Source organism: Bos taurus, chromosome 7, assembly GCF_002263795.3.
Source record: "Bos taurus isolate L1 Dominette 01449 registration number 42190680 breed Hereford chromosome 7, ARS-UCD2.0, whole genome shotgun sequence".
NCBI lineage: Eukaryota > Metazoa > Chordata > Mammalia > Artiodactyla > Bovidae > Bos > Bos taurus.
This window is the reverse complement of record NC_037334.1, coordinates 34,823,766-34,850,766: the sequence shown is the minus strand read 5'-3', so window position 1 is coordinate 34,850,766 and position 27,001 is coordinate 34,823,766. Positions and strand designations below refer to the sequence as shown.

The 27,001-nt window shown below is 40.2% G+C and overlaps 1 long non-coding RNA gene across 1 annotated transcript; it reads left to right on the top strand.

The window, feature by feature from the left end:
• The first annotated feature begins 17 nt into the window (after window positions 1-17).
• On the top strand, window positions 18-10,162 carry LOC112447395 (uncharacterized). The gene is made up of 2 exons (XR_009495227.1): window positions 18-5,297; window positions 9,022-10,162. It is a non-coding gene; the product is annotated as an uncharacterized lncRNA (long non-coding RNA).
• The last annotated feature ends 16,839 nt before the right edge of the window (window positions 10,163-27,001 follow it).

Below are 27,001 nucleotides of genomic sequence, written 5' to 3'. Positions count from 1 at the left end.
AAGGAGTGAGCCCATTGGTTTATGCCCGGTAAAACAGTTCAGCTAGAACCCGGAAGGAAAGTGTGGGTTGTCCTGGGGAGCTACTGAGGTTAGAGAAGTGTCTCTGGGGCGAGTAAAGGAATCTCTTCTGAAAACATCTCAGGTGGCAAAGTTGTACTTTCCTTATTTTTAACTCCTTCAAAAGTGAAAGTAAAGTGGAATTCTGCATATTCCGCTTTAGGATGGCAGTTTAAGAATTATTAGTAGCTGGGTGAGTGCGCACAGTCGCAGCCGCTGACGTACTTGATAGTTTCAGGCCAGCATGGGAAAGTATGCACCAACTGTAAATAGGATTCACTGCTGGTCTGCTTCAGAGGATTTCCTACTCTCGAAGGTCAGGAACATGTGCCCTGTGACTTGTACTTGGTATTTCCAATAGCAAACATGTATTTTACGCTAGACACTAAATATTTATTTAAATGAGGTTTTTTTCCTTTCTTTTTTTTTTTTTTCCATTGTCCGAGGACCCTAAGCTCAAGAGGCAATAAGAGAGCTGAGATTTCATGGAGAGGAAAGAAAAGCCACAGAAAGATAACTACTTTGCCTAAGGTTTTACAGCTCTGAAAAACAGCAATATAGCCCGCAGGTTTTTTTTTAATTAACATTAACTTCACTTTAGAAAAGAGACTACTTGCCTTATATAGGTGCTGATTCTTCTCACTTATTAATACTTTGTTACTTCTTCCAGCATTCAACGTTTTAAACAAAAAAAATTTTTACCAGTCATATGAATTAAGTTTTGTAATGATAATTATCTTGATTCTTGAGCTACGAAAGAGTAAATATAAAACAAAGTAGATTTATCACTGATAGTAATAGAACAGTACTGTATTTCTTAAAATGTTGATCTCACTATCACATTTTTAGTCATCTTAAAATCAAGCTTGTATATAGAATACAGGGCTATTGTTTTCAGCTTTCCTGCATTCTTTTCCCCTGAAAATGGTACCTGTCATTTATTTTGGAGTACTCGAAGGGAGGATAGAAAAAAGCTGAAAAAGCTGTCTGGTGGTGAATGTGGGATGGGAGAAAAAACTGGAACTTAATGCCAGTTGGAGTTGGGAGATAATGAAATCCTAGAGACTATACAAAAGGAGGTGAATCAGAAAACAAAGAAATAAGGATGCAATTTAGATTGGAGAACCAACTCTTCAACTACTAAAAGTCTCCTGTGACAACCCTTAAACTCTGATCTCCCGTCTCAAGATGTGAAATGTTCTGGCAAGTCATTTAAGGTCCCTCCAGACTCCCAGCTATGAATTATGTGAAAGAGGTTAAGTTATAACAAGCCTATTTATATTTGGTTTTCTCTTTTAACATCCAACATGAGATCATTGGTTGTACCTATCAAAGAATTCAAAATCCAACCATTTGTTTCTACTACCTCTGCCCTGATTCAAGCCTGTGTCATCTCTTGCCTAGACTATTACCATAAACACATTTAAGTGGGCCCCTGCTCCATCCTTGCTTCTCTACAGTTCATTCTCCTAGAGGTTGACCAGAATCAAAGAAAACTCCCATGCAGGTGGGATAGAGCCAGAGTTGAGTGAAGAGAGAGTCATTTTTCCCCTCTGAAAAGCAAGAAATTCGCCCAATGGCCAGTTTATGAACCCTGACCTTAAGAAGCCTGCAAAAAATGTATCACACACCCTGCCAGCTGCTATTTTATGTGAGTTTACCAGTTTGGGACAGACTTCAATACCAAAATAAAAACCATCAGTCACCAAACCTCTGAGAAATACCAAGGCGCTGGGAAGGTAAGCAAAAGTTCCTTTAAGAGATAAAACCAACTTAACAGTGCATCAGTGTTAACAAAATAATCTAAGATGTTAATTTATATTTTATTTATCTCCCAACTCCTAGTAACCAGATCATTATGCTCTTTGTTTCAAGGGAGTCTGAGAGGTTAAAACAGATTAGAGACGACCTCAGTATCAGGCCTGATGTGTGCGCACCTGTGTGCAAGGGATGAGATGGATGTGTCCTTGGGTTAAAAGCAAAGATCGTTAGACTGTTAGAGGGAAGATTTCCCTGAGAAGGGGACAACGGGTTACCAGAATCCCATTCCTAACCCCCAGCGCTCCCGGGTAATGATACCACACCCAGAGGGGAGGAATGAGGGGATGACATCCTGGATGCCTAGAGGAGATGAACCCCAGATTCCAAATTTCCCGGCCTTGTGAAGATTCTGCCGCTGCCACCAAGTTACATGTGACCAAGAACCAGGGACTACGGCGTTTCATTGATAGCAAATGATTACAGAAGGTCCAAGGGGGCCTCCTGGGTATTTTGGCTCATGGTAAGATCCTTGACACCCTTGGGACCTTGAGAGTCACTGGTATGAGAAAGGGCCTCAATAATATCTAGTAGTAAACATCCTGGAAGCCCAGAAGAATAAGGATTCAATATTGGATAAACAGGGCTTCCCTGGTGGCTCAGCAGTAAAGAATCCACCTGCTAATACAGGAGACATGGGTTTGATCCTTGGGTCGGGAGGAGCCCCTGGAAAAAGAAATGGTAACCCACTCCAGTATTCTTGCCTGGAAAATCCCCTGGAAAGAGGAGCCTGGCTGGCTATAGTCCTTTGAGTCGAAAAGAGTCGGACACACCTTAGCAACTACACTACAGCAGCAACAATTGGATAAACTTTTATTTAAATGAGGCAAAGACAATGGAATTTCCCTGGAGGTACAGTGGCTAAGACTGCGCTCCCAGTGCAGACACCCTAGGTTCGATCTTTGGTGAGGGAACTAGACCTCACATGCCACAGCTAAGAGTTCATAGGCCACAGCTAAAAGCTTCTGCAAACCGAGACATAAGATCCCACGTGCCCCAACTAAGACTGCTGCTGCTGCTAAGTCGCTTCAGTCGTGTCTCGAGTCCAGAGACGGCAGCCCACCAGGCTCCCCCATCCCTGGGATTCTCCAGGCAAGAACACTGGAGCGGGTTGCCATTTCCTTCTCCAACTAAGACTTGGCACAGCCAAATAAACAAAAATATTTTTTATATGATGTAAAAATAGAACATTCCTTACTGTGTTCGTTTTCTATTGCTGCTGTAACAAATTACCAAAGTCACTCAGTCACGTCCGACTCTTTGTGACCCCATGGACCGTATAATCCATGGAATTCTCCAGGCCAGAATACTAGAGTGGGTAGCCTTTCCCTTCTCCAGGGGATCTTCCAAACTCAGGAATCAAACCCAGGTCTCCCACATTGCAGGCAGATTCTTTACCAGCTAAGCTACAAGGGAAACCCAAGAATATTGGAGTGGGTAGCCTATCCCTTCTCCAGCAGATCTTCCCGATCCAGGAATCAAACTGGGGGTCTCCTTAATTGCAGGTAGATTCTTTACCAACTGAGATATGAGGGAAGCCCGGCTTAGTGGCTCAATATGTATTTATTTACTTGTAGTTTTTTATGTCAGAAATCTGACACGATCTCACAGGCAAAATGTCAGTAGTGGCAGGCAGCATTCCTTTGGAGGCTTTAAGGCAGAATCTGTTACCTTGCTTATCATTCGGCTTATTGGCAAAATTCAGTTCTTAGTGGTTATCATTCTCTGGCTGAATATCAGCTGAGAGCTGTTCCCAGCTTCTAGAGGTCGCCCATGTTGACTTGTAGGGGAAACAAACTGTTACATTTACTAAACGTTTTAAGGTTTGTGGGGTCCCACAGCAGACCACCCGAAAGTGTGCCTCAATGGCATACCAATTATTTTGAAGTGAACTTCAGTTACTTAAGGCATGGCCAGTGCAAGAGGGACACCCTCACCCTTCCTTCTGTCCCCCTGAAAGCAGAATATGTACCTCTCATGTAAAAGGTACACTCCCCACGTGGAAAGGTAAAAGGACATACTTCTCACCAAAGACTGAGAATTCAGGCCTAGAAGTCTATGTAAACAAACCTTGTTACTTCCTGAATATAATAGCCCAAGCCCAAATTCTATTTAGATTCCTTACTAATTGGGCACCTAAAATCTAAATTTTCTTTCTCCAGTCAATTCCTAACAGATACATTGTTTCTTTGTCAAAAAAAAAAAAAATTTAAAAACTGCCTGCTTTTGCCACTTTTAAAGGTTCATTTCTGTGGAACCTCCATGCAAATGAATTAAAGTTTGTTCCTTTTTCTCCTGTTAATTATTCTGTGTCAAATTTATCATTAGCCCAGCCACAAGAACTCAAGAGGAGTAGAGGAGGAAATTTCCCCCTCCCCAAAAGCTGGTAGTCCCCCTAAAAGGAAGTTCCTTTGCCAACCTGAATGGTAAGCAAGGAAATGGACTTTGCCTTAGAAACTATTTAAAAAAATTTTAATAATAAATCTAAATTTGCCTATTCTTATTTTGGTTAAATGGATAACTGAGCATTGTTTCACAGAGACCTATTTGGGCAAACATTTTAAGACATTTTTTATATTTTGACAAACTTCCCCAGTGACTCAGATGGTAAAGAATTTGCCTGCAATGCAGAAAACACAGGTGCAATCCCTGGGTTAGGAAGATCCCCTGGAGAAACGAATGGTGACCCAGTCCAGTATTCTTGGATGGAGAATTCCATGGACAGAGAAGCTTGGTGGGCTACAGTCCATGGAGTTGCAAAGAGTCAGACACAAATGAATGAGTTTCACTTTCACTTTTTCACTTTCCCAAAAATCAAATTCCAAATGAAGGCTTTTTGACTTTAACTTTGGAATATGAAATATTTAAAGGCCCATGAAATATCTCAAAAATGTGTTCTCTCTCCTTATAAAAAGAGAAATTAAGCTAATTAGGTATGCTGCTGCTGCTGAGTTGCTTCAGTCGTGTCCGACTCTGTGCAACCCTATAGACGGCAGCCCACCAGGCTCCCCTGTCCCTGGGATTCTCCAGGCAAGAACACTGGAGTGGGTTGCCATTTCCTTCTCCAATGCATGAAAGTGAAAAATGAAAGTGAAGTTGCTCAGTCGGGTCCGACTCTTAGCGACCCCATGGACTGCAGCCCACCAGGCTCCTTTGTCCATGGGATTTTCCAGGCAAGAGTACTGGAGTGGGGTGCCATTGTCTTCTCTGAATTAGGTATACTTGATATGTTAAATTACATGGGAAGGGTTGTCAAATAAAAAGTAACATTAAGCCTTCTTTATATTGTGTCCATAGAGATATGAATTATAAGTGTTCCAAAAATTATGTGAAATTCCTGGAAGTTGTATGTGTTCTGACATGAAGTGTTGTCTGTCATCAAAACTGAGGCTCATACTAAAGGGACTGAACCCCAATATCAGGTAAATGACCTGATTGTCACTCAGAGGCATGAATACCAGAATCTGTGTAGATTTTGACACATGTGAATGAATTCAATTCTGCTTCTGGAAAAAAAAAATTGACTGCTTATTGCCAGACTTTTGTCATATTAATATCCTTCGACCATAGAAATGGTCTGCTCCTGAATCAGAGAAAGTAAGATGGGTAAGCAACAGCTATTAAAAAAAAAAAAAAAAAGAGTTCCGTGATGGGAAACCCAAGACAGCCAGTTAATTTTTCCCAGTTCAGTTCAGTCGCTCAGTTGTGTCCTACTCTTTGCGACCCCATGAATCGCAGCACGCCAGGCCTCCCTGTCCATCACTAACTCCCGGAGTTCACTGAAACACATCCATCGAGTTGGTGATGCCATCCAGCCATCTCATCCTCTGTCGTCCCCTTCTCCTCCTGCCCCCAATCCCTCCCAGCATCAGAGTCTTTTCCAATGAGTCAACTCTTCGCACGAGGTGGCCAAAGTACTGGAGTTTCAGCTTTAGCATCGTTCATTCCAAAGAACACCCAGGACTGATCTCCTTTAGGATGGACTGATTGGATCTCCTTGCAGTCCAAGGGACTCTCAAGAGTCTTATCCAATACCACAGTCCAAAAGCATCATCTCCGGTGCTCAGCTTTCTTCACAGTCCATACATGACCACTCTCACATCCGTACATGACCACTGGAAAAACCATAGCCTTGACTAGATGGACCTTTGTTGGCAAAGTAATGTCTCTGCTTTTGAACATGCTGTCTAGGTTGGTCATAACTTTCCTTCCAAGGAGTAAGCATCTTTTAATTTCATGGCTGCAATCACCATCTGCAGTGATTTTGGAGCCCAAAAAAATAACGTCTGACACTGTTTCCACTGTTTCCCCATCTATTTCCCATGAAGTGATGGGACCAGATGCCATGAACTTAGTTTTCTGAATGTTGAGCTTTAAGCCAACTTTTTTACTCTCCTCTTTCATTTTCATCAAGAGGCTTTTTAGTTCCTCTTCACTTTCTGCCATTCACACGGACCACAGCCTTGTCTAACTCAATGAAACTAAGCCATGCCCTGTGGGGCCACCCAAGACAGGCGGGTCATGGTGGAGAGGTCTGACAGAGTGTGATCCACTGGAGAAGGGAATGGCAAACCACTTCAGTATTCTTGCCTTGAGAACCCCATGAACAATATGAAAAGGCAAAATGATAGGATACTGAAAGAGGAACTCCCCAGGTCAGTAGGTGCCCAATGTGCTACTGGAGATCAGTGGAGAAATAACTCCAGAAAGAATGAAGGGATGGAGCCAAAGCAAAAACAATACCCAGTTGTGGATGTGACTGGTGATAGAAGCAATTTTTCCCAGCTCCCTGGCAAACCTCATTTTTGTTTTTCTTGCATTCCTCACTCACAATTCGCTTAATATGACTCAAATTGTAAATAGACATTGGTAGGAAGATTTCTATCAAACTGCAAAAACAGGGACTTCCCTGGAGTCCAGTGGTTAAGACTGCACTTCCACTGCAGGGGGCACAAGTTCAGTCTCTGGTTGAGGAACTAAGATCCTGCATGCTGTTCAGTGGGCCCCCCCCAAAAAATAAATAATAATGATAAAGTTGTATAAATAGTGTGTGATAACTTACAAAAATCATTTTTTTAAAAAATACGAATAAAACTGCAAAACAGTACCAGCAATGTCTGGCAGGTCAGGTCCGTAACCCTGGGAAAAAAGTATTCTTGTCCCCAGAGACCTCAGACCTCCTTTCTCTGGACCCTTGGAACACCTAAAACTGGACTTCATTCAACTGCCACTTAGTATGGGTTATAAATATGTTCTTGTTATCAATATATGTATCTTTTCCCCATAGGTTGAGACCTTCCCTTACCACAAGGCTGATGCCCTGATATTGGCAAAGAGACAGTTTTAAAAAATGTGTTTTCCTCTTGGGGTTTTCTGCAGTCTCCAGTGATCAAGATACCCAGTTCACTGGGCAAATCATATAAGCCTTTAGAAAAACCTTACAAACTTCTTGGAATTATCACTGTCCCTGTCACTCTCAATTATCCAGCAAGGACAACAGAACTAGTGGAAAAACTGAACTCAAAGAAGAACAAGAATTAATTATATGGGATTGAATGAACTAATGATATGGTTATAGTTTTTATGACTTTTTGTCTAAAATATACTCGTGTTCAGTCATGGCCAACTATTTGCAACTCTATGGACTATAGCCTGCCAGGCTCCTCTGTCCACAGGATTTTTCAGACAAGAATACTGGAGTGGGTTGCCGTTTACTACACCAGGGGATCTTCCTGACGCAGGGAATAAACCCACATGTCATGTGTCTCCTGCATTAGCAGGTAGAATCTTTGCCACTGTGCCACTTGGCAAGGCGGTCTAAAATATGACTAATTTTTAAACCTTTTGTTTTCCAGATACAAGGAAGTTTTATAAAAATTTGGTAAATTATACCTTTGTAAGCAGAATTGAAACATTTACCTTTTTCTACCTGATCCCTCCAGAATTCAGAAACTCTCAAGGAGTATCCTTATTTTTTGGTAATACAGTTATTTACATAAGTTCAATAAGAATCTGTTCACCTTAAAACAGAACACAATTGGAGACATTGATTACATTACCAAGGCTTTGAGTAGAATGGTCTTTTCTTTTATGGCTGCACCTTGAGGCTTGCAGGATCTCAGTTCCCCAACTTGGGATCAAACCCCAGAGCCTGGCAGTGAGAGCTTGGAGTCCTTAACCACTGGACTACCAGAGAACTCCCAAGAATGGTCATATGTGAAACAGACCCTTGTAGACTCAGATATGACCAGACAGCTTAAAGGAACTAAGATTGACTTTATGGAACCAATAAAGCTCCTCATAAAAACAGCCTAATATTAATACCTGGTTTACAGCTATCCCAGCAGCCTTACCAGGTGAGTAAGGAGGGTCACATTCTGGCAGGTACAGGAAATGCAGGATATTGAGAGGACCTCAGGAAGGGAGGAATTTACCCAAATCTATAGGTATTACAGTAAAGTTTGATAAGCAAGTCTTTGGTGTGGCTTCCTGGCCTCAAAAGGCATTTAAAAGTTCAATCTGGAGATAGATTCCATGTAAAAATTCAAGCAAAATAGGTTTAAAGGATCCTACATGGTTAGTCCAGAGAAGGTGATGGCACCCCACTCCAGTACTCTTGCCTGGAAAATCCATGGACGGAGGAGCCTGGTGGGCTGCAGTCCATGGTGTCGCGACTGAGCAGCTTCTCTTTCACTTTCCACTTTCATGCATTGGAGAAGGAAATGGCAACCCACTCCAGTGTTCTTGCCTGGAGAATCCCAGGGACGGCGGAGCCTGGTGGGCTGCCGTCTATGGGGTCGCACAGAGTCGGACATGACTGAAGTGACTTAGCAGCAGCAGCAGCAGCAGCACATGGTTAGTCACTATTTTTGCTATACTTATATAAACACTCAGTTCAAGTTTATTAACTAGACATAATTTGCAAACAAATTCGTCTTAATTTGGCTACCTTAGTAGAAATTAGGGTGATTTTAGAGAGAAAATTGTTTCTCAATAATAATTCATACATACAGGTATCAGATTTTATTGCTATTAACTTTCCTTGAGGTTTTGTAATTTACCTAAAAACTAGACTGAATTTTTAGAGTTTCCTCCAGTATTTGACTACAACTAAACTAACTTTTCCAATTTCCTCCCATCATTTAGACTTGGAATCACTGAAACCTAAAAGTATTCCTGGAGCCCTGCAAACCAAAGCTAAACAACTTGACATAAAGTTCAGAGAAATTGCCACAACAGCTTATGCTTAAATAATCCTTGTGCCTGTTGCTATATGAGTCACTCAGAAAGTTTACCTGAACACCCAATCACATCATCAGAGATGTTTCAAACTGCAGAAGATGTTTGGACATTGATAATCTAGAAGTCCTCTTGACTGACTGCCCTCTGGGCTCAAAAACTGGTTTATAATCTGCTCCAATTTTTAACCTTTATTTTTCTTTTGTTTCCATAGAAATGCCACTTATTAAATACCTGACTCTTTGCACCATAGACCTAGTGTTGGGAGCCCATCTGCCGGGCTGCCTTCTGAAATGAGATGCATGCATGCATGCTAAGTCGCTTGAGTCATGTCCGACTCTGTGCGACCCCATGGACAGCAGCCCACCAGGCTCCTCTGCCCATGGGATTCTCCAGGCAAGAATACTGGAGTGGATTGCCATGTCCTTCTGCAGAAATGAGATACAATTATTGAAAAAGATCTGTCCTTTTCTCAGGACTAAGAAACTGATTCAGTGAAATAGAAGACTCTGTGAACCTGCTCTCTCTCTCCATGGTCATCAGTTCTGCTTTGAGTATGTGAAACTTCCAGGCAAGTTTCAGAGGAGGGAATTGTTGGGGCCCAGAGAAAACTGCCCAAATTGTGCCTCAATGGTGTATTGTTTAGAATTAAAGTTACTTAAGAAACAGCCAATACAAGAGGACACTCTGACCCTCCTTCATGTCTCCCTGGAAGCAGGAAATCCATCACTCAGATGAAAGGTATACTCCCTGCATCTGGAGAAAGAAGGAAACCTTGTTGCCAAAAATAGTGAATTCCAGCCTCTAAACCTATATAAACAAACATCCTTGCTTCTTTAATTCACTACCTCAAGCCGAAACTCCATTTAAATTTTCCACTAACTGGACACCCCAAACCTGAGTTTCATTGTCCTGTGAATTCCTCACAAATTTATTGTTCTTTCATTTAACAAATATAAAAAACCACCTGCTTTGGCCACTTACCATATCTCATTTCTATGGGACCTCTATGCACATGAATTAAAAGTATTTCTTTTTTCCCTGTTAATCTGTCTTTTGTCAATTTTATTGTTAGTCCAGACACAAAAATTCAGGAAGGGTAAACGGGAAAAAATATACATATATACAATGGAATATTACTCAGCCATTAAAAAGAATGAAATTATGCCGTTTGCAGTGACATGGATGGATATTGAAAGTGTCATATTGAGTGAAATAAGTCAGACAAAGAAGGAGAAATATTGTATGTCATCCCTTATATGGGGAATATAAAAAGAAATGATACAAACAAACTTACAAAACAGAGACTCATAGACTTAGAAAATGAACTTATGGTTGCCAGGGGGAAGGGATAGTTAGGGAGTTTGGGAAGGTCATATACATGTTGCTATATTCAAAATGGATAACCAACAGGAACCTACTGTATAGCAAGCACATGGAACTCTACTCGATGTTATGTGCCAGTCTGGATGGGAGGGGGATTTGGGGGAGAACAGATACATGTATATGTATGACTGAGTCCCTTCGCTGTTCACCTGAAACTACCACAACATTGTTAACCATCTAAACCCTAATACAAATTGAAAAGTTTTTTAAAAAATCACCAGGGACCAAAAGATTAAAGACTCAGGAAGAAACTTTGACCTTCCCCTTAAGTGCCTAAAAGGATGTAGGTGGTAGATGACCTTTTCTAGTTACAGATAACTATGGAATAAACTAGATGCAGTAGACAGAGCAGATCCCAGTAAAGTCTGTTTGTTAAAATTTCTCTGGGTCCCATTGCTCTGCATGGCCCAGCAAACATTTGTATATCAAACATTTGCTTTGTTGCTGTTGTTGGGTCTCTCAGTCCTGTCTGACTTTTTGTGATCCCATGAACTGCACCACCACACCACACAAGGCATCCATGTCCTGGGATTCCATCTCCTGGACTTTGTTCAAACTCATGTCCATCGAATCAGCCATGCCATCCGACGATCTCATCCTCTGTCTTCTCCTCCTGCCTTCAATCTATCCCAGCATCAGGGTTTTTTCCAGTGAATCAGCTCTTTGCATCAGGTGGCCAAAGTATTGGAGCTTCAGCTTCAGCTTCACCATCAGTCCTTTCAATGATATGCAGGGTTGATTTCCTTTAGAGTTGACTTGATGTTCAAGGAACTCTCAAGTCTTCTCTACCACCACAATTCAAAAGCATCAGTTCTTCAGTGCTCAGCCTTCATTATGGTCCAGCTCTCACATACACGACTACTGGAAAAACCATAGCTTTGACTATTCAGATTTCTGCTTTTCTACCTAGAAGGTGATTGCCTTCCTCCCCTTTGAAGTCCTAAACCACTACTTCAGCATCCTCCATTGTGTTTAGCTGAAAATGGTACTTAAGTTTAGGGTTTCAGCCATTTTGGCAAGTTACTCAGTTTTCCTGAGTCTCTCTCATGTGTACATGTTATTAAAGTTTTATTTGATTTTCTCCTGTCAAGGTGCTGAAGAAGAACCACTTATATTAGCCAGAAGAACATAGAAGAAAAGAGGAAACCCTCTTCTTCCCAGGTGGCTCAGTGAAAGAATCCGAAGGTGAAAGACTCGATGGACATGAGTTTGAGTAAACTCCAGGAGTTGGTGATTGACAGGGAGGCCTGGCGTGCTGCAATTCATGGGGTCGCAAAGAGTTGGACACGACTGAGCGACTGAACTGAATTGAATAGCTTTGAGCTGCGGGGCATCTTGATCTAACAAGTTATCTGTTGGCAGTTCCTCATTTGAGCCAGTAACTAAAAGGCATAGGCCCCAACACTAGGTATCCTTTTAATTCTTTCTGTGTTTTGAATTGAAGTATAGAGGGAAATATGAACTTTGCTTAAAAGTTATGCAAAGTTTAAAGATTATAGAAGCTTGTTGGCAGTTATATTTTGTTCTCCATTCAGGTATCCCTGAGGGAAAATGCTATAAAAGTAATGATTAAGTGATTTTTCATGTTCAGAGTTGAAGTTCCAAAACCAGTGTACAGAGTCACAATCCTTGAGCAGAGGAGGGGTACAGGTTTTACTCATCTTCTTTACCCAAAACAACAAACCTGTCTGTGAGCTCCTGTAGTAACCTGCTAGGACCTTGAGCTCAAGAAAGAACCGTGCCTTTCATCACCTATCCTTGACGTAGTGAGTGAGCCCATCCATTAACGAGGAGCTTCAAAATGGTGCTAGAATTCATCCTGAGGTGAAAATGAGACAGGAAGAGAGCAGGGCACAACCTTTAAAAGAATGACATGGCTCTAGGGTACAACAATAAGCTGGTTAGAACCAACTAGGTCCAAGATGGTGGACAAGTCAACTTCTACTAGACCTTGAGCCTCAGTATACGCTTATTGTAATACATCAACATGCTAAATGACATACCCACAGGCCTATGTGAATCACTATGCTATACACCTGAAACTTACATAATATTGTAAATAAACTATATTCCAATTTAAAAAATTTAAAAGACTTCAAGTCCTTAGAAAGCACGCATACAAACACACACAAATTCCTTTCTGTGTTCCATTATCTCTGCATGGTCCAGCAAACATATAGGGGATTATTGATGATCCCCCATATGATTGATAATATGATTATTATTGATAATTGATTGATAATAATGTCATCAGTTCAAATAGGAAAGACTGGAGTAATGAACATGTTTGGGTAAAGATGTATGCTAAAGCAGGGTGCCAGGAATTCTCTTCTGTCCATGCCATGTTTCAAGTACCAGTGTTGAAATTAATATAGAAATATCAAGCATGTGGTTGGATATAAGAATCTGGACTATTAAGGGCAAGACAGGGATAGAAACATTAAATGCACTTTTTTTTCTTCCAGTTTTATTGAGATATAATTGACATATAGCACTGTGTAAGTTTAAGGTATAATGATCTGACTTATATCGTGAAATGATTATGACAATAAGTTTACTGAACATTCATCATCTCATATAGATATAAAATTAAACAAATAGAAAAAAATTATTGTCTTGTGATGAGAACTCTTAAGATACACTGTCTTAACAGCTGTCACATGACATACAGCAATATTAATTATATTTATCATGTTATTTGATTTGATTTAAAAAAATAAAACAGAGATCAACTATATGCTCAAAATACCAGGGGATTGTCTGATTTGAGACGGGGCAGCAAATAAAACAAGCTATTACTGTGCTATATACTTTTACTACAGTCAGCTCCATAGATCTTTTCCAGTCCCTTTGATTGTATTATATATTTTCAAGAGACCTGGAACATGAAGGTGACCACTGATGCTTGTATATGTTTTCAGTTTATTGTTCATGGGAATAGGACTGTAGTGAAAAGAATGGAGAAAACATAAACAGGGGGAAATCTGGTATTTCTCAAAACAAGTATAAATCATTGAAATAACATATATATGATTTAACAGAACTATAATTCTAAAATAAATATCTCTTAAATTTCTTTATAATACCACCCTCCAAATTCCTGCAAAGAGAACATGATACAGCCCTGCCACTGACATATCTTTTTGTACAGTTTCACATAGAACAGCATTATATTGAGTTCCATGCTGAAGCAGATTACACTATAGCAAAGCCCTGGTGTTATTTGTGAAATTATAATTTTCATTTTACAGCACTTTACAATTTATGAAGTCTTCTTACCAACATTATTTCATTTTGTTTTTCCTTACAGCCTTACAGAGTAAATAAGATATTTATTATTTAACAGATAAGGGAAAATGGCAGCCTCTGAAAATGAAATGGTTTGTCTAAATTAAAATGGCTATTTTAAGTGACAAGATTGTGTTCAAAAGCCAGATTTTCTAACTCTAGTGCTGTTTCTTTCTGTGATATCATAAAACTTCTTTATTTTTTTCCACACTGTTCAGTAGATATTTATTAATAGTTTCCCAAATTTCATAATAAACGAAATAGTGAAATGAATGCTTTGAAACCACAAAATTATATAAGACAGAGCTAAGATTAGAATTTATATTAACTAATCCATTATACATGCATTGATGATTCAGCTAGAGATGTTTACCACTGTAAATCGTTTCTACTATATAAATATCTTGAGCTAAAATCTATGAGCAAGAAAATATCTGGCATAAATTCCCTTAAGAATGCTTATAATTCAATTTCTGACCATTTTTACTATATTTTTATAAGTTTTCAAAGAGATAATTCATGTTTTTAAAACTTTGCAGAAGGAAGTTTAAAAATTACAAAATTGCTTAAGCAGATGTGGCTATTGCCAAAAAAAAAAAAAAAAAGAGGAAGTTTAAAGAAAAATTAAATACACAAATAATATTTTAGAATACTTGAGTGGATTCATTGTGGCAGTCACATATGGTAAATCTAATGCTTTACATACATTTTAAGACACATTATACACAAAGCCCCTATTCAGTGAAAATACCATTATATGAGCATATGACGGATGATATTTTGTTCTTTATCTTAGAAGAGATGTGAGTGCAGATTAAGACTGGCCCAAAAAATCACGAGTTGAAATTTTTTCCTCTAAGTATTGTTTATCATCTTTAGATTTTAATCTCTTTTTTTTGCACAACATCATTATCATGCATTCAAATAATAGTTTTTGCTTACAAACTCCAGAATTAGAATTCAATATGGTAATATCAGTTGACAATAATTAATTTTGGCCTGAGACATATAGTCTCAATGACTTGTTACTTGCCCTGGAAGTACTCCTATACTAAAAATACATACATTGACTCCCAACTATTACATAAAACAGGCCAATAGTTGAAGACCAAAAAAAAACCTCATACTCTTCTATACATATATTTAGCCATACTGAAATTAGTCAAAGACAAATATAATCTGATTATGTGAGACATCAGTGGTGTGCATAATCCAAAATAGTCCATAGTCTTCAAAAAGGAATTTAAGACATGCATTTTAGTAAATATGAATATTTGACATCCTAAGAATTCCGAACTTCTAAAAAAGATTGTTATACTATGAATACTGACCATCTTAACTAGACAGGAGTTAGGTTTTATATTCTGGTTCTTAACTACAATATTTTCAAACCAAAAATCAAGATCAATTATCTGAAATACTGGAGAAGAAGTAGAGAAAAGCGAACCCTCTTGCACTGTTGGTGAGAATGTAAATTGATACAGCCACTATGGAGAACAGTATGGAGATTTCTTAAGAAACTAGGAATAAAATTACCATATGACCCGGCAATTCCACTCCTGGGCAGATATCCTGAGAAAACCATAGTTGAAAAAGACACATGTACCCCGCTCTTCATTGCAGCACTATTTACAATAGCCACCACATAGAAGCAACCTGAGGAGGGCAACCCATTCCAGTATTTTTGCCTGGAGAACCCCATGGACAGAGAAGCCTGGTGGGCTACAGTCCACAGGGTCACAGAAAGTTAGACACAACTGAAGTGACTTAGCATGCATGCACAGAAGCAACTTAGATGTCTGTCAACAGATGAATAAATAAAGTTTTGGTGCATATATATATATATATATATATATATAGTGGAATATTACTCAGCCATAAAAGGAACAAATTTGAATCAGTTCTAGTGAGGTGGAAAAGCTAGAGCCTGTTGAAGCAAGTCATATATTAACACATATATATATATATATGTGTGTGGAATCTAGAAAAATTGTACTGATGAACCTATTTTCAGGTCAGGAATACAGACTCAGACATACAGAACAGACTTACAGACACAGAGAGGGAAGGAGAGGGTGGGATGAACTGAGAGTAGCATTGAAATATAAAAATACATATATTACAATTACCATGTATAAAATAGATAGCTAATGGGAAGTTGCTGTATAGCGCAGGGAGCTCAGCCTGATGCTCTGTGACAATCTAGAGGGGTGGGATGGGGTTGGAGGTGGGAGGGAGGTTTAAGAAGGAGGAGACAAGGGTATACATATGGCTGATTCCCAATGATATATGGCAGAAACCAACACAACATTGTAAAGCAATTATCTTCCAATAAAAAATAAATTTTAAAAACAAAGTATATAAAAATTATCCAAAATAGTCTAAAATTGGCCCTGCTCTAGATAACTAATGAAGCCTGTTCAACCCATTTCTAGCTCTTCTCCCAGTTTTCTCCCCACATATCCCCAAGTCCTCTTCCCAGACAGAAACTCTTGATTCCTGCCTGGCCCCATGCTTTGGAAACAGTGCTGTCTTTCTTTCAGTAATTCAAAAGTCTTTTTTTATTATGCTTTTGTGTATTTTCTAAATCCTATATATAAGCAGTTTAAAAATCATATCTTAGGAAGCAATAAAAATATTTTTAAGGGATTTGAAGATTACTAGTTCAACATGCAAGTAATAAGTGATACCTGTTCTAGCCATTTGCTGCATCCTAGTTCTGATTCCCAATAACAATCATCATTCTCGACCCTAAGCCTTCCTGGTCAGGAACTAGGTTTTGTTCCCTCCACTGTCACAGAGGGCTTAGAGACCTTCACTGAGCCTACCTCTTGCCACACTCATTCCTGAAACCTACTAACTGCTGGCTGTTTGCCTCATCTGCTTGCCATAATATCACTCTCAGGTTACCCTTTTTACCTCTGGTTAAGGCTTTCTGACGGTGACCACTTTTCTGGCTCACCACCATTGTATGTTGTCACATCTCCTAGAGACTAAGTTTTCTTAAGTCTTGGTGAGATGACAAACTGATGGCCCATAGGGCACTAATAGTTGGTTTGGCGTTATCAGTATTTGAAATTTTAAAAGGTGAATGTCTTTAGGCCAAAAGTATGTTCTCTAGTTTGCCAAAGGCTCCAGCACTCCCTATTGTATTACAGAAAGTGAAACTCGCTCAGTCATGCCCGACTCTTTGTGACCACAAGGACTACACAGTCCACGGAATTCTCCAGGGGATCTTCCCAACCCAGGGATTGAACCCAGGTCTCCAGCCTTGCAGGCAAATTCTTTACTGTCTAAGCCACCAGGGAAGCTCCTATTGTATTACAACAGCCCCATTATTAATTTGCTTATCTGCCTGAAACCTGAAGCCATTGGAGGTAGACCTCTATAGAGAGATCCCCTCCAACAGCCTAACAGAGCTCTCTCATCATCATCCCATCAGGGCTCTGTTTACCCAGTACATCAACTGAATGTCTAATTCCAAGTATTAAGATTTCTTAGTCTTTCTGGCTCCACTGATTCAACAAATCCCTTGTGTGAAATGACACCACCATCTCAGATGCCAAGAAAGTAGGAGATGGAAGGGGTGACATTTGAATATTACTCTGGAATTACTGACTTGTTTACTATATCCCTCCAAATTACAGATGCACTCCGGAAAAACAAACAAACAAAAAAATCTAAAAAGAAACTCAGCAGAAGAAAACAAAGAACAGCCCTGATATGCGTGAAAATGAAAATTCTCACTACTGATGTGAGAATCAGTGTACTTTTTGATGAGCTAAAAATGACTATCACAAAGATGGATGTTAGTTGCTTGCCCGCAGACGTACGCCCACATCAGCTAAGGATTCACTCCTGCATTCCGTACAGAGCATATTAGGAATTTGTAGGATTTGGGAAAACATTTCATCTCTACTTGGGGAAGATTTAGAGTGGGAAAAAGTTAGGATAAGTGGAACAAAGAAGGGGAAGTCAGAATGGCCTAAGAAACAAGCAAACAGGAGTGGAAGTAAGGAGGAAGGAAGAAAGGTAGAAAGGGAGGCAGGGAGCAGGAAGGCAAATTAACAATTTAGTGAGCATGTACTAGGTACCAATTGCGTTCAATGCTTTTATACACATGATTTCATTTAACACTCACACTCTCTTAAGTTCAGAGAATCAAGGACACATTCAGGATCACAAAAGCACAAAACAACAAAGTTAGACTGTAAAGCCAAGTCTAACTCAAACGCCCACATCCTCTTCAAGATGCCATGACTTTCTCAATGGTGATTTATTTTAACCAATGCAGCAAGCGTATACATGAAAGTGTTTAAAAAAAAAAGCAAAATTCAACTGAGTAGGGATTTCCCAGGGGGTTCAATGGTAAAGAGTCCTTGGTCAGGGAATTCAGATCCCACCTGCCGAAGGGCAAATTAGCACCTACTACAACTACACACGGAGAAGGCAATGGCACCCCACTCCATTACTCTTGCCTGGAAAATCTCACGGACGGAGGAGCCTGGTAGGCTGAAGTCCATGGGGTCGCTAAGAGTCGGACACGACTGAGCGACTTCCCTTTCACTTTTCACTTCATGCATTGGAGAAGGAAATGGCAACCCACTCCAGTGTTCTTGGCTGGAGAATCCCAGGGACGGTGGAGCCTGGTGGGCTGCCGTCTATGGGGTCGCACAGAGTCGGACATGACTGAAGTGACTTAGCAGCAGCAGCAGCAACAACTACACGGCCCATGTGCCACAACTGCTGAGCTGGCACCACCAAATCAAAAGATCCCACGTGAAGTAATGAAGATCCTGTGTGCCACAACTAAAACATGACATGGCCAAATAAATAAATAAAATTTTAAAAATTCTTTTTTTTTTAATTGTAAAAAAGGTGGGGGGTGGTTCTATTGAGGGGCAAGGAAGCTATTAGCAAAAGAAAGGATTATTTGGGGGCCAGGACATTTTTTAGGGGGGAGGAGGGAAAGGCAAGAGTTTTATCATCAAATTTGCCTCTTTCCCCTGGGAGGTGAGATGGATAAAGTGGGCCACCATGACAGATTATTTCATTGGTGCTAATCAGAAAATACCAGACTGGTTGATTCAGATTACACATCTGGAGAAGTTAGACATTGCAATTAGATTAGGTATTAAAACTAGCTTTGGTATATGCGCTTTAGTACAACTGAAGCCACTGTGAGCCTATGGTTTTTCCCTTTAACAAGAGCTAACTTAGCACTGCTTTGGAAATCGGTTGAATAGATATATTTAACTTTCAAAACCGTCTTGTGAGATAAGTATTGTTTTTTCCTTTTCTCACAGATACCAAAACTAAAGGTCAAAGAAGTCAAATACCATACCAAAAGTCAAACATTTTTGCAAACATCAACAGAATCGCTTGGTGTACGCCTTAGGCACAAGAGTCCCTCATTCTCTGTGCATGTTGCAGAGGGGTGAGTTAGGTAGGGCCAGTGTGAAGCTGGGTGCATAACGATACTGTGCTTCATGAGAGGGATCCCACCCTCTGTTGCTCTCTCTTTTAAGAGCAAGATGAGAGTGAACTTAGAAGCAAGGGACATAGAATCTGGTCTGAGACTGGTTGCCAGTTGTCTGTGAACGTTAGCTGTTAACTCCTGTGGGAAGTTGGTTTGTGGTGCAGCTCTTCCCATGGGGAGAAAGGAAATCACTGAAAAAGGTGCCACCGGAAGCTGTTTCAGACTCAGCCCCTTCCACTGGAAGCAGGGGCCGCTGCCCCAGCTAGTTCATCCAGACATCCCAGAGAGAAATCCAAGGGCCATTTATTGGACAACCCAACTTCTCTTTACTCATTCACCAAAAATGGTGACAGAGCAAGGACTTGAGCCGTGGTCTTTTGGTTTTAGAATCCAGGTAGAAGTTGGAAAGCTAACCCTGGTTGAGTGAAAACAGTAGCCAGATCCCATGGCTACAGCAAGCTTAGAATTGTCCCACAAGACTTATTTGGGATCTCAGGTGTTCAAATGGCAGATAGTCAAACAGGCAAATGCCAGCATACTAGTGCCAAGTGATGGAGTCACTCATAACATCCCAGACCCAGCTAAAGGACTTGAGGAGGGAGATGTCTCCAGCTGGGAGAAAAGGGGCACCACATTGACAAAGGAAGTTATAGGAAACCATTTCCATTAAACCTGTTGGTTGAATTAAAAGACAGCTTCATAAATAACTGTACTCTCTGTTCTTCACCACAAAGTCTCTTTATGATAAAATTTTCTGTACAAACAAATACAGAAGATCAAGTGACATTCCTACTTTAAGAGGATTGGATCTTTTCCACTAATCTATATCACTTTTGAGAGTAAAATGAAGTAGATTGTAAGTAAGGAGTCCTACTGTGAATATTTTGCGACTAACTACTGCACGATTTTTTTAAAATTTTCAGTTAATTTTTAACTGTAATTAATTTTTCAGTACATATTTTCTTATCCTGAGTTTACCATTTTATCTATTATTTTTTTTACTTTATCTCTACAGTAGATTTAGAGTAAAAGACTTTTATTTTTCTTTATTCTCTAAAAGGCTGAGAGATGTTTCATTCTATCTTGTGAAGAACCATTGTTACTAAGCAAGGACTGGGTCTGAGAATGCACCTGTGCTTATTCCTTTTGTCAACTAAAAAAGATGTATGACTTGAGAGTTGTGAGTTAAGTTTTATTTGGGACAAAGTGAGGACTGCAGCCCGGGAGGCAGCATCTCAGATAGCTCTGAGAGACTGCTCCAAAGAAGCAGAGGGGAAAGTCAATATATAAGGTTTTGGTGAAGGGGGTGTTCAATACCATGAAGCACTCAATTTACAAGAGGTTTTTTGTTAGTCATGAGGGTCTGATGTTACCATGAAGGGATTTAGTGCTTCTCTAGATATGAGGAGATGCAAGGATTGAGATCATAAAATCTGTTCCTAGAAACATCCAACTGTCTAAAGACCTGTCCCACCAGATTCCCTGGAGCACAGAGTGCCTCAGTCCACCCTGAACTCCCTCAGGAGGTGTTGAAGGTCACCAGCTATCGCAGCATGGGGTTCAATCTCTGTAGAGGCAGACGGCAAATGCCTTGTTGTTCAGTCATTGGCAATGCTCTTGGTAAGTGCCAATTTGTAGTTGACACTTTCTATTCTAAAACTGAACCAAAGAGGACAGGCAAGGAACAAGAGCCTTTTTTAAAAAAACAGGTAGCTCATTGGTGAAGTGATTTTACCTCCTTTTTGTCTGAGATAGAAATCAGAGCTTCAGAGAACAAATTAGCAGTTACCAGTTGGGAGACAGGAGAACAGCAATCAATACAGGGACAGGCAGCCAATAAATACAAACTTTTCTGCATAAAATAAGCTACAAGGATATATTGTACTACAGAAAGAATATAGCCAATATTTTATAATAACTATAAATGGAGAATGGGCATCCCTAGTAGGTCAGATGGTAAAGTATCTGCCTGCAATGCAGGAGACCTATGTTCTCTCCCTGGGTCAGGAAGATGCCCTAGAGAAGGACATGGTAACCCACTCCAGTATTCTTGCTTGGAAAATCCCATAGACAGAGGAGCCTGATGGGCTACAGTCCACGGGGTTGCAAAGAGTCGAAAATAACTGAGCAACTAAGCACACATAAATGGAGTATAACCTTTGAAAACTGTGAATCACTATTGTACACCTGTAACATATAATATTGCACATCAACTATACTTCAATAAAAAATGTTTAGATCAGTGCTTCAGTATCCATTTACTTCTACATTTGCTCCTTGGAAGCATAGATTTGTGGGTCAAATGACATATTGCTAAAGCATGATTCACAAAGGTCATTTAAAGATAGAACCTTATAGATAGACTTATTTTCTCTCTTTTCCTGTCTTTTATTTCCTTCTTTCTTCCTTCTTTGCCTCCCTCTTTTAGTCCCCTTTCCTTTAGTGTATAAGTTAACTCTTAAATAAACCTAATATTAATAATAAAGTTCTATTTTATGATAAAGGGAAGACTGAGTGTTTAAATATAACCATGAGAAAGTGAAATTTTTCATAATGAATATTTTATATTTTACTTTACATATACAGTTTACTATATTGTTAACATAATATATGCTTTAATCTCCTGAAAGATGATGCTGTGAAAGTGCTGTACTCAATACGCCAGCAAATTTGGAAAACTCATCAGTGGCCACAGGACTGGAAAAGGTCAGTTTTTATTCCAATCCCAAAGAAAGGCAATGCCAAAGAATGCTCAAATTACCGCACAATTGCACTCATCTCACACGCTAGTAATGTTCAAAATTCTCCAAGCCAGGCTTCAGCAATATGTGAATCGTGAACTTCCAGATGTCAAGCTGGTTTTAGAAAACGCAGAGGAGCCAGAGATCAAATTGCCAGCATCCGTTGGATCATCGAAAAAGCAAGAGAGTTCCAGAAAAAGACCTATTTCTGCTTTATTTACTATGCCAAAGCCTTTGACTATGTGGATCACAATAAACCGTAGAAAATGCTAAAAAGAGATTAGAATACCAGACCACCTGACCTGCCTCTTGAGAAACCTATATGCAGGTCAGGAAGCAACAGTTAGAACTGGACATGGAACAACAGACTGGTTCCAAATAAGAAAAGGAGTACATCAAGGCTGTATAATTGTCACCCTGCTTATTTAACTTCTATGCAGAGTACATCATGAGAAACGCTGGACTGGAAGAAACACAAGCTGGAATCAAGATTGCCGGGAGAAATATCAATAACCTCAGATATGCAGATGACACCACCCTTATGGCAGAAAGTGAAAAGGAACTCAAAAGCCTCTTGATGAAAGTGAAAGAGGAGAGTGAAAAAGTTGGCTTAAAGCTCAACATTCAGAAAATGAAGATCATGGCATCTGGTCCCATCACTTCATGGAAATAGATGAGGAAACAGTAAAAACAGTGTCAGACTTTATTTTGGGGGGCTCCAAAATCACTGCAGATGGTAATTGCAGCCATGAAATTAAAAGACACTTACTCCTTGGAAGGAAAATTATGACCAACTTAGATAGCATATTAAAAAGCAGAGACATTACTTTGCCTACCAAAGTCCGTCTAGTCAAGGCTATGGTTTTTCCAGTGGTCACGTATGGATGTGAGAGTTGGACTGTGAAGAAAGCTGAGCGCTGAAGAATTGAATTGAATGCTTTTGAACTGTGGTGTTGGAGAAGACTCTTGAGAGTCCCTTGGACTCCAAGGAGATCCAACATGTCCAGCCTAAAGGAGATCAGTCCTGGGTGTACTTTGGAAGGACTGATGCTGAAGCTGAAACTCATGGGAAGAGCTGCCTCATTGGAAAAGACCCTGACTGGGGGCAGGAGGAGAAGGGGACAACAGAGGATGAGATGCTTGGATGGCATCACCGACTAGATGGACATGAGTTTGGGTGAACTCCAGGAGTTGGTGATGGACAGGGAGGCCTGGCGTGCTGCGATTCATGGGACCTTTTCCAGTCCTGTGGCCAAGAGTTGGACATGACTGAGCTACTGAATTAAACTGAACTGAAATAAGTGTACTTTGGGGACTTCCCTAGTTTACTTCAGAGGTAGGTGAATCTCAGAAGCACCAGTAGAACAATGGGGAAGTGAGACAGGCAAAAGTAAGAAGAGCGGCAAAAATCATCATCATTATCATTAAGCATATTATAGCTGTGAGCAACTGAGACTCAATTCCACTGTATAACTCTGGCAGATAGGCAGGAATTGCTAGTGACTTGGGTGTGCTTTTCAGAAACTGTATATGACTTCTTGGAGCCTCAATCTTCTCACTTGTAAAACAAATTGTTGGGATTAAATAGAAAAGCAAATGCAAGACTCCTTGCCCAGGCCCCAAAGGACAATATTTGCTTGCTTGCCTCACCCTTCTCTCTGTATTGAAGGCCAAGTCTGATCCCCACTACTCTTCTGCATATTTCCTTTGGTTCCCATTCCTAAACTGTGCATTGTTCTAGCACACAACCCACTATTCCTGCTTTCGTTTTTGCTGATTATATCCCCCTTGCTTGCATGCCCATCACTTCTCTTTCCTGGGCAAAGACTATCCTTCGGGATATGGTTCATATGTTGCCTCCTTTATGCAACTTTTCCTGGTCCTGTTCTTTAACAGGAAAAGAGTCCAAGAGTAATGTCTTCCTCTTAAGAATTTGAATAGCTCATTCTGGTCTCCCTATCTTTATGTCCTTTATATTATCACTTATGACACTGCACCTTAATTGGCAGCTGTCTGCCCCCTACTAAATATCTTTCCTGAGAGCAGTAACTAAATTTTGTTCATGTCTAGAAGTCATCTGTCAGAGAAGGCAATGGCACCCCACTCCAGTACTCTTGCCTGGAAAACCCCATGGATGGAGGAGCCTGGTAGGCTGCAGACCATGGGGTCGCTAAGAGTCAGACATGACTGAGCAACTTCACTTTCACTTTTCACTTTCATGCATTGGAGAAGGAAATGGCAACCCACTCCAGTGTTCTTGCCTGGAGAATCCCAGGGATGGGGGAGCCTGGTGGGCTTCCATCTATGGGGTCACACAGAGTCGGACACGACTGAAGTGACTTAGCAGCAGCAGCATACCACCAAGGGCCAGGGCTCTCTCTGAGAGAGAAAACAGATTTAAAAATTGGAATAAGGGAAGATAAGAAAGATCAAGTGACATTTGATTGAAATTGGGCTTCCATGGTAGCTCAGAAGGTGCCAATCTGCTTGCAATTCAGGAGACCTGGGTTGAATCCCTGGGTTGGGAAGATCCCCTGGAGTAGAGAACAGCAACCCACTCCAGGATTCTTGCCTGGAGAATTCCACGGACAGAGGAGCTTGGTGGGCTACAGTCCATGGGTTCGCAAAGAGTAGGAGAAAACTGAGTGACTAACGCTTTTCCACTTTTCATCAGTACTAGTAGAAACTCAGTTTTTAGAAAGCATATCACACACACACAAAGAGTGGTGGCATATCTGTTGGGATAGTGAGATTTTGCCTGTGGGTTGACTGAGCATTTTAAAGGAAAGGACCCCTACCTGAGGGAGCTAAGACAGGTGGTAGTTACCCGAAGGTTCAGTTCAGTTGCTCAGTCATGTCCAACTCTTTGCGACCCCATGGACTTCAGCACACCAGGCTTCCCTGTCCATCACCAACTCTCAGAACCGACTCAAACTCATGTCCATCACATTGGTGATGCCATCCAACCATCTCATCCTCTGTCTTCCCCTTCTCCTCCCACTTTCAATCTTTCCCAGCATCAGGGTATTTTCCAGTGAGTCAGTTTTCCACATCAGGTGGCCAAAGTAGTGGAGTTTCAGCTTTAGCATCAGTTCTTCCAAAGAATATTCAGGACTTATTTCCTTTAGGATTGACAGCTTGGATGTCCTTGCAGTCCAAGGTCCAAGAGTCCAAGGTCCAAGAGTCTTCTCCAATACTACAGTTTAAAAGCATCAGTTCTTCAGCACTCAGCTTTCTTTATAATCCAACTCTCACATACACACATGACTACTGGAAAAACCATAGCTTTGACTAGATGGACCTTGGTTGGGAAAGTAATGTCTCTGCTTCTTAATATGCTGTCTAGGTTGGTCATAACTTTTCTTCCAAGGAGCAAGTATCTTTTAATTTCATGGCTGCAATCACCATCTGCAGTGATTTTGGAGCCCAACAAAATAAAGTCTGTTGCTGTTTCCATTGTTTCCCCATCTATTCACCATGAAATGATGGGACTAGATGCCATGATCTTAGTTTTCTGAATGTTGAGTTTTAAGCCAACTTTTTCACTCTCCTCTTTCACTTTCATCAAGAGGCTCTTTAGTTTTTCTTCACTTTCTGCCATAAGAGTGGTGTCATCTGCGTATCTGAGGTTATTGATATTTCTCCCTGGCAATCTTGATTCCAGCTTGTGCTTCATCCAGCCTGGCATTTTGCATGATGTACTCTGCATATAAGTTAAATGACCAGGGTGACAATGTACAGCCTTGATTTTCTACTTCTCCAATTTGGAACCAGTCTGTTGTTTCATGTCCAGTTCTATGAAGGGACATGAGAAAATTCCCAAAGGGGAATCCAAAAGGAAAAGCTTTTCCCTTTCTTTTTGGACAGTATCCATCTAGATCTCTTTTCTACTACAAACTGGATATATTTTTCATTTTTTAATAAGAACATTGTCTAAGAAGTCACTTTCCCTTCATTAATTCAAGAAAGCAGAATATTTGCCATAAAAATAACTTTTGTTCATTTGGTTAAAATAAATATAAGGGACTAAGAATGCAAACTAAATATTTGATAAATAAGAAGGTTTTAAAAATACAAAGAGCCACATTAAGTAAAAGATATGATGCTTTGTTAGAAAAACAGAGTGAGATCAGCTGATTCATTGTGGCAGATAAGGTAATTCCTTTGGGCCTCTTTGCTGAGGACAACTCTATCTCTGTTGTTGTTCAGTCACTCAGTCATGTGCAAATCCTCGTGATCCCATGGATTGCAGCATACCAGGCTTCCCAGTCCTTTACCACTCCCGGAGTTTGCTCAAACTCACATCCACTGAGTTGGTGATGCCATCCAACCATCTCATCCTCTGTCATCTCCTTCTCTTCCTGCCTTCAATCTTTTCCAGCATCAGGGTCTTTTCCAAGGAGTCAGTTCTTTGCATCAGATGGCCAAAGCATTGGAGCTTCAGCTTCAGCATCAGTCCTTCCAATGAATATTCAGGGTTGATTTCCTTTCACACTGACTGGTTTGATCTCCTTGCAGTCCAAGTCACTCTCCAGAATCTTCTCCAACAGCACAATTCCAAAGCATCAGTTCTTCAGTTCTCAACCTTCTTTATGGTTGAAATCTCACATCTGCACATGACTACTGGAAAAACCATAGCTTTGACTATACAGATCTTTGTAGGCAAAGTAATGTATCTGCTCTGTAATATGTGGTCTAGGTTGGTCATAGCTTTTCTTCCAAGGAAGTATCTGCTCATGGACATCAGTGAGCTAACAAGTTAATAAAGAGGTACTGAGTCAAGATGCAGGCTAAGACAAAACAATAGAAAATGAATCTGAAATTTGGAAACACTTCTATTCTGAGTGTATTTATCAGTTCCTGGAAGAAGTAGCTAAGAGTCCGAATATACTGATATTATATATCAATATATACTTGCTCTCTTTTTTCTCCTTATCTTCTTTAAAATATAGTAAAATTATACAAATTAATGACTATAACAAGGTATTGTTGG